The sequence below is a fragment of the Lissotriton vulgaris genome, chromosome 2_1, assembly GCF_964263255.1.
Source record: "Lissotriton vulgaris chromosome 2_1, aLisVul1.2, whole genome shotgun sequence".
NCBI lineage: Eukaryota > Metazoa > Chordata > Amphibia > Caudata > Salamandridae > Lissotriton > Lissotriton vulgaris.
In genome coordinates, this window is record NC_141687.1 from 2,096,840,269 (window position 1) to 2,096,852,447 (window position 12,179).

Below are 12,179 nucleotides of genomic sequence, written 5' to 3' on the forward strand. Positions count from 1 at the left end.
GCCCCACAGCAGCCGATTAGGTGCTGCCTCGGAGCCTTTCGATTTTTGGCCGCCATCTTGGGTGAGTAAGAGGGCGAGCTGATTAGTTGCTCGACCCTCCCACTCTCCTTAGTATAAAAGTCGTGCTTTTCAGCGCTCGCAGCCTGACAGACTCTTTATTTTAGTTCCTGAGGCGGAAGCCGGGAACGTGTAATTAGCATTTTGACCATTTGCAGCATTTTTAAAATATTGTACTTGAACTGTTTGTTTTTAAACTTTCCCACTCTATAATTCATTTTCATCTCCCTGTGTCATTTCTACTGCCTGATTCTGATTCCTGGCCCCACAGCAGCCGATTAGGTGCTGCCTCGGAGCCTTTCGATTTTTGGCCGCCATCTTGGGTGAGTAAGAGGGCGACCTGATTAGTTGCTCGACCCTCCCACTCTCCTTAGTATAAAAGTCGCGCTTTTCAGCGCCCGCAGCCTGACAGACTCTGTATTTTAGTTCCTGAGGCGGAAGCCGGGAACGTGTAATTAGCATATTGACCATTTGCAGCATTTTTAAAATATTGTACTTGAACTGTTTGTTTTTACACTTTCTCACTTCATAATTCATTTTTATCTCCCTTTGTCATTTCTACTGCCTGATTCTGATTCCTGGCCCCACAGCAGCCAATTAGGTGCTTCCGCGGAGCCTTTCGATTTTTGGCCGCCAACTTGGGTGAGTAAGAGGGCGAGCTGATTAGTTGCTCGACCCTCCCACCCCACTCTCCTTAGTATAAAAGTCGTGCTTTTCAGCGCTCGCAGCCTGACAGACTCTTTATTTTAGTTCCTGAGGCGGAAGCCGGGAACGTGTAATTAGCATTTTGACCATTTGCAGCGTTTTTAAAATATTGTACTTGAACTGTTTGTTTTTAAACTTTCCCACTCTATAATTCATTTTCATCTCCCTGTGTCATTTCTACTGCCTGATTCTGATTCCTGGCCCCACAGCAGCCGATTAGGTGCTGCCTCGGAGCCTTTCAATTTTTGGCCGCCATCTTGGGTGAGTAAGAGGGCGAGCTGATTAGTTGCTCGACCCTCCCACTCTCCTTAGTATAAAAGACGCGCTTTTCATCGCCCGCAGCCTGACAGACTCTGTATTTTAGTTCCTGAGGCGGAAGCCGGGAACGTGTAATTAGCATATTGACCATTTGCAGCGTTTTTAAAATATTGTACTTGAACTGTTTGTTTTTACACTTTCTCACTTCATAATTCATTTTTATCTCCCTTTGTCATTTCTACTGCCTGATTCTGATTCCTGGCCCCACAGCAGCCAATTAGGTGCTTCCGCGGAGCCTTTCGATTTTTGGCCGCCAACTTGGGTGAGTAAGAGGGCGAGCTGATTAGTTGCTCGACCCTCCCACTCTCCTTAGTATAAAAGTCGCGCTTTTCAGCGCCCGCAGCCTGACAGACTCTGTATTTTAGTTCCTGAGGCGGAAGCCGGGAACGTGTAATTAGCATTTTGACCATTTGCAGCATTTTTAAAATATTGTACTTGAACTGTTTGTTTTTAAACTTTCCCACTCCATAATTCATTTTCATCTCCCTGTGTCATTTCTACTGCCTGATTCTGATTCCTGGCCCCACAGCAGCCGATTAGGTGCTGCCTCGGAGCCTTTCGATTTTTGGCAGCCATCTTGGGTGAGTAAGAGGGCGAGCTGATTAGTTGCTCGACCCTCCCACTCTCCTTAGTATAAAAGTTGCGCTTTTCAGCGCCTGCAGCCTGACAGACTCTGTATTTTAGCTCCTGAGGCGGAAGCCGGGAACGTGTAATTACCATTTTGACCATTTGCAGCGTTTTTAAAATATTGTACTTGAACTGTTTGTTTTTAAACTTTCCCACTCCATAATTCATTTTCATCTACCTGTGTCATTTCTACTGCCTGATTCTGATTCCTGGCCCCACAGCAGCCGATTAGGTGCTGCCTCGGAGCCTTTTGATTTTTGGCTGCCATCTTGGGTGAGTAAGAGGGCGAGCTGATTAGTTGCTCGACCCTCCCACTCTCACCAGTATAAATGGCTATCCTCCCTTGGATGCGCAGCGGGAGAGCGCAGCGGGCAAGCCGGCGGCGAGCCGTCTGCGCCCGTCCGCGCGAGGACCGGGCATAGGGCCCGTCCCCCTGGCCGTTGCTTCCCAGCTCTATCTCCCTCCAGAATTCTATACGAGGCTGAGCATCTTAAGACTCTCAATACAACTAATCACACCTGCAGCCCCATTGATGTGGCTCTCTTGAATTTCTCTCCTTACACTTGCCCAAACTGTCCTTTCCACATCATGGACAATCCCCTCTTACTCTTTTCTGATAAGATGAAACAAAACAAGTCCCTTAATATAATTAAAGCTGCGCTCCTTAATGTAAGATCTCTCCCTAAACATAGATACGAAATAGCAAACATTATCGAAAATTGGAATCTAGATATATTGTTCCTCACGGAAACCTGGGGTGACCAGGCTTGCGACTCCGATTTCTCCACCACCACGCCAGAGGGCTTCACAAATACTATACATGACAGACGTTTAAAAAGAGGAGGAGGCATAGCGATAATACATCGAGATAATTACATTCTGCAAATGGAGCCCTTAACTACTAGCACATGTGAAGCTATTAATTTTACGTTTTTCACTCCTTACTCCAGTTCATTTAGAGGTGTTTTGCTCTATAGTCCCCCTGGCTCCCGCTCAGCATTTCTATCATCCCTGAGCCACCTTCTAGAGCCTATAGCTGGAGAAAATAATGTCACCATCATAGGGGATTTTAACTTTCATCTAGACATGGATCAAGACCCAGACACAATCAGCCACCTTACTGAAATGGAAGCAGTGGGACTAACCCAATTAGCCCATTCCCCCACGCATTCTGCAGGACACAAGCTAGATGGAATCTTTTCCAATCTTAAATCCCTTTCCATAGAGAACATACTCCCGCTTACATGGACTGACCATGCAGCTGTATTTTTTAATATCTGTCCTCCTAGTCCTCCCCCCACCAGACTTTCCAATACCAACACTTTCAAATCCTGGAAAAATATCAATTTTGACGACTTTAACCACAAGCTGTACAAGATGCAGGACATCAAGACTTCTAACCCAGAACTAGCCGCCTTCAGATCGCGCTTAAAGGTAAAGTTCCCATCAAAAAAAGATCCTCCAACAGAACATCCAATTCAGCCCCTTGGTTCAACGAGACCCTTAGGCTGGAAAAGCAAAACTGCAGCTGGCAAGAACGTAAGTGGCGTAGAAGCTACGATCCGATCGAAAACATCTGCTATAAAGAGAAACTGAGTAAATATAAACAAATTATTATCTGTCAAAAAAGCACCTACTATAACAACCAAATTGAGTCAGCACAAGACTCGGTTAAACAACTTTTTCAGGTTGTCTCACATCTTACAGGACAGAACAAAATCACTACTAAAGAGTCATCCCAATCTATGTGTGATGCCCTATCAACATATTTCCAAGATAAAGTAAGCGACATCTACTCAAAATTTAGTAAGCACACTAACCATATCACAAATTTCATCATTTCTTCTGATCCCATCACCAATAATCTACCAATATTCTCCTTTGACAGTGTTTTACCTGAATCAGTACACAAACTCATGATGACCATCAAGTCAGGTTCTCCTGATGACCCTTGCCCTCCCACTATACTTAAAATGGCCCCTGATATCATTTGCCACACTCTCACCGATATTTACAACGCTATGTTTACATCAGGTATCTTTCCATCTATATGGAAAAAACAGTAATCAAACCACTTCTTAAAAAAAACACTCTTGACCCGTCCAACGTCACCAGTTACAAGCCAATAGCATGTCTTCCATTTCCAGCAAAAATCATTGAAAAAATCATGAACATCCAGATCTCTGAATTCATAGACAATAACAACTGTCTCGACGACTCACAGTTCGGATTCAGAAAGGGTCATGGTACGGAAACTGCACTAATAAAAGAATCTGATGAAATCAGAATGATCATGGACAGAGGAGGTGCGGCGGTGCTCATAATACTCAACCTTTCCGTGGCTTTGACACGGTCGATCCAACCATCCTGATCGACCCTGTCAGAGGAACTGGAATTTCTACTGGCGCCATTATCCTTTTCTCCTCCTTCCTGGCCAATCGGGAACAATCTGTGACCATGGGGGGCTACTCATCCTCCCCCTTTGCTCTTCCCGGTGGCGTCCCCCAGGGATCCTCGCTAAGTCCAACGCTTTATAACATCTATGTGGCGGACTTGGCGAGGGTCATTAAAGCTCATCGTCTAGCAGTAACATCTTACGCTGACGACACTCAGCTTGTCCTGGCTATCAGCAACAATGGACTGGAAGTAGCAAATAACTTCAAACAGGGAATGTACCCCATCAGCAACTGGATGAGTAAAAATTGCTTAAAGCTTAACTCGGATAAAACCGAGGTTATGATTTTCGGCAAACTCTCCCCCACTTGGTCCCCCAACTGGTGGCCTCAAGAGCTTGGACCTCCACCTGTTTCAGTCACTAAAGTTAGGAACCTGGGAGTGATTTTTGACAATAAACTCTGCTACATACATCAGGCAAACTCCATAGTCTCCGCATCTTTTTTTACGCTAAAAATGATCAGAAAACTGCTAACTTATCTTCCTACAAACAATATAAAAACCTTGATCTCCACCCTGCTCATGTCCCAAGTTGATTATTGCAACGCCCTACTGCTTAACGCACCAAAACAGGTTTTGAACAAACTTCAGCTCGTACAGAACGCAGCCGCCGGACTTTCACCGCAACACCTAAATTTAAACCCATTCCAAACGTCATTCGGAAACTTCACTGGCTACCTGTGAGGCAGAGAACCAAATTTAAGGCTTTGTGCATAGCCTTCAAAACGTTACATGAAAAAGGGCTGCTTCTTCTAAAACATTCTCTCTATCCATACAGGCCAGCCCGCACTCTTAGATCCGCTAAAGCAAATCTTCTTGAGATAGCCAAAACAAAGAAAGCAACATGGGGTGACAGATCGTTTGCGATTGCCACTGCCAAATTGTGGAATACCCTTCCCAATCACCTCAAAAGTATTCCAACCTTAACTCTCTTCCGAAAACAATTAAAAACTTGGTTATTCAATCAATAAACATGCTAGTTACTCAATAAATACAGCCATATTTTGATCATCTGTCCAGCGCCGAGACACCTCCGGGTATTCGGGCGCTCAATAAGTTTTATAAAATAAATTGCAATGTGTTTTCTCATAGTGAAAATAATTACAGGTGGCACGTAAGCATGCCTATATCTTCTAAGCGAGAAATACCAGCAACCATATATTAAAAGAATACTGCAAGTCAATTTATCGTTCCATGAATGAGGCATCTTCTGGATCTGGGTTTTCGGACAAGAACGTGATGTTCTGGAGAGGAATGAGAATTTGTTGCATCCCTTTCAAAAGTAACACACTGCCGTTCAACAGTTATGAGTACATATAACACCAATCACATTATGGAGGTGTATTTTATGTAACAAGAAAGATCATGTGCACATATCAGTAGGCCTAAATAGTGTTACGACTCCCTCTTCATTACAGTGTGATGGGCACATAAAGGAAGTGGAAGTGTTAGCCAAATCAAAAATTGACTACACTTGCATTGAGGCCTTAAGACGTTATATACCTCAAATTCTAGTGTAGTCAAAATCATGGTGTAGAAAGTGGAATTAGTTTTATGGTCGTGCTGTACCCCTAACACTTTCAACTCAATGGCGTGCCCAGGATTTGGGTGGTTCAGGGACAGTGTTAACTTCACCAGACCCTCAGAATACACCTCCCAGCAGCCTTCGCCACTGGGGTAAGATTTGCTGCCTGGCTTCCTGCCACAGTTGGCCTCTAAATCAACACCGACGCCCGTATTGCGAGTCTTCGTCAGCCACTCAGACTACACCTCCCTGCAGTCTCCATCACTGGGAGGAGACTTACTGCCCGGTTTCCTAGAACAGTTGCCCTATTAACCAGCTCTGACTTCTACATTACAGGAAGGGCATGGGTGGCACCTGGGCCAAGCCCTGACCAAAGATAGGCCCATCCGAGACTTGGCTGGGCCATCCCTCTTTCTCCATTGTTCTGGTAAGTAACCTCGCCCCCACCCTTTTTAGGTCGAGCCTAGGCAGCGGTCATGGCTGTCTGGAAGACCTAGAATAATTACTACACGGAGTGTAATCCCATCTGCTGCTTGAGATTGGTCCACTCCTGCGTCCTTCTTGCTTGCTGACTCCTCATTGGTAGATGTGTCTTATACATCATTTCCGCTTACCACCCAGCAGCACCGCTCAAGTACAGTGTCCATACATTGTGAGTGTTTCTATACTGTTTTGGGGACTACTTTTTTGTGTGTTTATGTTACCCTGTGGGTGCTTCTTTCTCATGCTGTGTGCTGCCCTTTATTTAATCATTACTGTGTCTACTTCACTCACGGGCCTACAGTGCATAACCTTGATATGCACAGGCACTGTGCTTCATGTTTCAGCTTTTCAGTGTTTATATGTGTTTTCTTGTGCACTGATTGTGCGTGATATTTTGTGGCCTGGGTCTGTATAGCGTTTAACACAGTGTATGCATGTGCACGCCTTACTTTGGCTGTCTTCTTAATGCTGTTACAAGTAACGCCATCCAAGCGACCGACTCCATGCCTATGGACACCCACGACGTTCGGAAATGCAAATGTTTGTCTTTTCAGGTTGTTGCAGGTATTCCTGCTCTGCTCTTCAGGAAGTACGGTTGCAAAGTGGCTCAGTGGCGAGCTCGCGTCCCTCTGGTGGTCACTGCAATGGCTGTGCAGTCGTGCGGTGCCCAGAATGACTGGCCTTCAGTTTGGGGCAGCCTCCATCTTTCCTCAGTTCACCTTTGTTGTTGTTTTTTTCCTTTATTCCTTTTCCCTCTCTGCTGCCTGTGCGCAGCTGCCCCAGTCTGTGCTTAAATTCTTCAAGGCTGTCCCTGCAGTCATTAATTACCGTTCTGGGGGCTCCAGGGGGTGGGAGGGGCAGAGGAGAGGACTGGACTTGGGGGGGGGGGGGGGGGGTGTACGTTTAGCCGCAGGGTGCTCACACAACTAATTCTCTCTCCAACTGCTCCATCTTTCCTCAGTTCGCCCTTGTTTTTTTGCTTCCTTTTTGCCTTTTTCCTCTCTGCTGCCTGTGCGCAGCTGCCCCAGTTTGCTTAAATTCTTCTACAAGGCTGTCCCTGCAGCCAATAATTACAGTGTCGGGGGCAGAATGGGGAGAGGCAGGAGAGAGGGCTGGAGTTGGGGGGAGGCTGTAAGTTTAGCCTCAGGATGCTCTGCTCACACAAGTAATTCTGCCACAAAAGTGACCTTACAGATGCCGCCTAAAGCCGAACCAAAACAATTAAATGTATCCCTTTTTAACACTCAGCTGAAGCAGCAGAACCTCTTCAGTTCCTCTCACACAGACATGGTATAAAGCCACTTTACAACAGGTTATTTCAAGGTGTATATAATAACCAGTATGTGTGATAATCATTGGGGAGTTGGTGTTTGCTTGTATGCTGAACAAGCACTACAGAACAGGCTGACAATCATCCCCTCCAGCTGCCTTTCTTCACTCTACCGCTCACTTATGTACGAAAATAACAGTTTTACTAGATGCCATCTCTCACTTTATATCACTTTTGTACTCACGCACTCCATGTCACATAAGTAAAGAAACCATTTCCATTACAGCACCAATAGCTGTAACTCTAAAAAAATGTGAGACCAAATGCATTGCAAATGCTTGTTTTATCTGCACCTGCGTTCAGTGTCAGCTCTTATGCCTGCTCGACACCGGTTTACTTACAGCTGCAAACTGCTCAGCAGCTCTCCCTTCAGCCCCTGGCTATGTTCACCCACCCCTGGGTGTCCGCCCATTGCCATGCTGGCCTAGCCTGCCATTTCCCACTGCCCGCACATTCACTGGTGCCCCCTCTAACTGACCGTATGAGCCAGTAGTCCCTGCAATCTCTCCTGCTCCTCTGCACTGTGTCTGGTGCCTCCCCCTGTAGAGTTCCACGGCCACTCCCTCCCTCCTCCTACCCCCAGTGCCCTGTTTTTCCTCCATCATGGAGAACACAGCATGACCTTGCAGCGTATGTACATAGAGGGCATGCCGCACGTGCAGCTGGACCATTCCCAGCACCAGGACCCCAACCCTCATGGACCGCCACCACTTCACATTGGAACTACGAGCCCTTAAATCCGGGCACCAGGACAATAAGTGCGACTATGCCCACCAAAGGCCTTGTTTCCTTCCAAAACTGTAATTTCACCAGCATCATGAAGGATACCACTCACCCCACTTCCATTAACCACACTTCGTCACACACATGCCTACCAACAATGCTGAAACCAAAACCTCTGGAAAGATCTGCTGCTTGCAGAACAACGCACGCTCACTCAGAAAACCTGCCATGGAAATCTGGGACACAATCACAACCCATGCCCAGGACTCATCACAGAGACCTGGTTGAACACCACATCCACTCAAGAAATCGCCACAGCTACCCCGGACAAATACAAAATCGCCTACCAGTACTGACCAAACAGAAACGGCGGCGACATTGCTATAATCTACAAAGAGGGCCTTGAATGCTCTACCTCCACAGATGAGTCCTCCCCCTTCATGGAGCACCTCAACTTCCAACTCCAAACTAACAGCAAAACTGCCATCAGAGGCACCCTCTCCTACAGACCTCCTGGATACTGCCCTGCCTTCTGCAACACCATCCCCGACTTCCTTGCCCCTATCGCCATCGACATAAATCTGTACATCTTCCTAGGACACCTCAAATTCTACTTTGAGAACACTGAGGACACCAACAGAGCCGACCTCCTAGAAAGTATGGCCAACCTCGGACTCAAACAGCTGGTAATCAACCCCACACAAACCACAGGATACCCACTCAGCCAGCAACAGGGTAAAATACACACACCGAGGAGCTGACCTGGGCTGACCACCACTGCATCCACTTCGTCATCTCGGAATCCCCCAACACACCCACCTCCACCAAGACATGGCAAAGCTAGTCAAGGGTACCAGAGCAACAATGGACCAAATCCCTCAACTACCGCTTACTCACCACCACAAAAGACACAGAATAAGCGGAGGACAACTTCGCAAACTGAACAAAGTCACACCGAAGAAACCAACCAACACCACGAAAGGAATACAACGCTTCAATTGGTTCACAGCAGAATTGAAAACCCAGACATGCAACTGAAGACAGAAAGAAAGAAGATGGCGCACGAGTGAGACCCCCAAGAACCAAAAACACTGCAAAGGTGCTCTAAACTGATACCACCACCTCCTGAAGAACACCAAGAAAACTACCCCAGCAAACCGCATCAAGGACAACTCCAACAACAGCAAGGAACTCTTCAACATAGTCAAGGAGTTCACCAACCCCTAGGCAACCAAAAACATCATCACACCCTTGCAAGGCATCTGCGACACACTTGCGTACTTTTTTCACAACAAAATTAACACCATCTACCAAGGCTTCGCATCGCAACTCCTTAGCAAGGACAGTATCAACCGCATCACATCAACTAACGCACACCCACACTAGCTCACCTCATACAACACTCTCACTGAGAAGGAAACAGAGTCCTTAATGTGATCCATCCACTCCGGAGCCTCAGCAGACCCCTGACCCAACCACACATTCAACCTTGACAATCATCCCATCAGCAGAGAACTCACCAAAGTCCTCAACTCCCTCTGCCGAGTCCCTCAGCGCTATCCTGACCCTCCGAGTGATTCCCTGATTGAATACTGCTGGCTGGTATCGTAGCGCTTCTCATCAGCACTGCTATTCATTACCTGCATCGCAGCGCTTGCCCTCATTGTAACCGCTCGCATTTTACTTGTAACATTAGCATATTTCATCTTGCACTGCGCTCGCTTTGTTTAGCTTGTACCGTATATACTGCTGCTCGTTTACCTGTGCCTTATCTCCTTTGCTTAAATCATTTTGTGGCCCCAATCTCGCCCAGCTCGTATTTTCCACTACTGCCATTTTGTTTGTTTGTGCTTTGGAGCAAGCCCCTCCTCTCCGCCCCGCACCCGCCTCCCGAGGTGCTCCTCCCTTCCTCCGCCCCCCCTCCACTCTCCATTTATGTCTGATGTCCCAACGCGCAGCGTCCACGCGCTACGGCCGCGCCGAACGTGCGACAAAGGTAAGCCCGTCTACGCCCGTCCGCGCCTGGCCCGCGCCCAGCGCCAGACCTCCTGGTTCCCAGAATGCCCAGTCCACTCGCATCACTTACAATGCCACCACCCTCCTAGCCCTTAACCCCGGACGTTTCCCCAACTGCGTCCAAGCCGCTCCTGGACACACCCATGGACCCTTCTCTTGCAACTCCTGCAAGTTCGACGTCACCAAGAACAACTCCTCATCCTCTAACACCAATCAGAGACCTGACTCCAACCACCTAAAATGCATCCTGCTCAACACCCGCTCGGTCCACAGACACGCCATCGACCTCTGGAATCTACTAGACACCATCTCACCGGACGTCGCCTTCCTAACAGAAACATGGATGAACGCCTCCTCAGCCCCAGACATCACCATTGCCATCCCGGAAGGATACAAAATCATCCGTAAAGACCGCATCAAGCACACAGGAGGAGGCATCGCCATCGTCCATAAGAATTCCATCCGCATCTCAACCAGTTCAGACGTCAACCTTGCCAGCGCCGAGCACCTTCACTTCCAGATCCACACCGACCCCAACACCACTCTCAGAGGCACCCTCATCTACAGGCCACCAGGACCCCGTGCACAGTTCAATAACGACATCACTGACTTCATCACCCCACACGCCATCCCCTCCGAGGACTACATCCTATTGGGAGACCTCAATTTTCACCTGGAAAAGAACAATGACAACAGCGCCACCACCCTTCTGGACAACCTCGCCAACCTCAGACTCAATCAACTTGTCACTTCCCCCACCCACATTGCAGGTCACACGCTCGACCCTATCTTGACCTCCAGCAAACATGTCTCCTTCAGCCACACCACAGCTCTTCATTGGACTGACCACAGCTGCGTTCACTTTATCTACAATAAGACCACAATCCATAACTATCCTCAACCCACACTGCGCAGAAACTGGAACAAACTCACCGTCGACCAGATCTCCTCATCGCTCCTTCAAAACCCTCCTGTCCACTCTTCAAACCCCGACCAGGCAGCCACTAACTTCACCCAATGGCTATCCAACAGCGCCGACATCCTAGCACCGTTGAAAAAACGTCAAACCAAGCTAGGCAGGAAAAACGCCTCCTGGTTCAACGATGATCTGAAGAAATCCAAGAAACTCTGTCGCTCCCTCGAGAAGGCCTGGAAAAAAGACCCAAACACCAGCACCAGGGACGCCTTCAAAAACGCCACCCGCATACACCACCAACTAATCCGGTCCGCCAAGAAAGCCGCTTTCAAAGACCGACTAGATAACAACGCCCACAACAGCAAGGAATTATTCAACATCATCAAAGAATTTACCAACCCATCAGCCAACTCCAACGACATCACCCCCTCCCAAGCCCTTTGCGACTCCCTAGCTTCCTTCTTCCACAACAAAATCGCAGACATTCACAACAGCTTCGACAACCGACCAGGAGACCAACCCACGCAACCTACTGCAGGACCCTCACCCCCCTTGAACATCCTTAACAACTGGAACCCAATCTCAACTGAGGACACCATTCGCCTGATGAACTCCATCCACTCAGGATCCCCAACTGACCCATGCCCACACCACATCTTCAACAAAGCAGACTCCATCATAGCTCCACACCTCTGAGACGTCATTAACTGCTCCCTCAACTCCGCCACCTTCCCGGAAAGCTGGAAACACGCAGAACTCAGCGCCCTCCTGAAAAAACCCACAGCTGACCCCACCGAACTCAAAAACTACCGCCCCATCTCGCTTCTGCCTTTCCCGGCCAAAGTCATCGAGAAAGCTGTCAACAACCAGCTCACCGCCTTCCTCAAAAGCAACAAATCCCTCGACTCCTCACAATCCGGCTTCCGAGCCAAACACAGCACTGAGACCGCACTCATCGCAGCAACAGACGACATTCGAACTCTACTGGACAACGGAGACACAGTCGCGCTCATCCTCCTCGACCT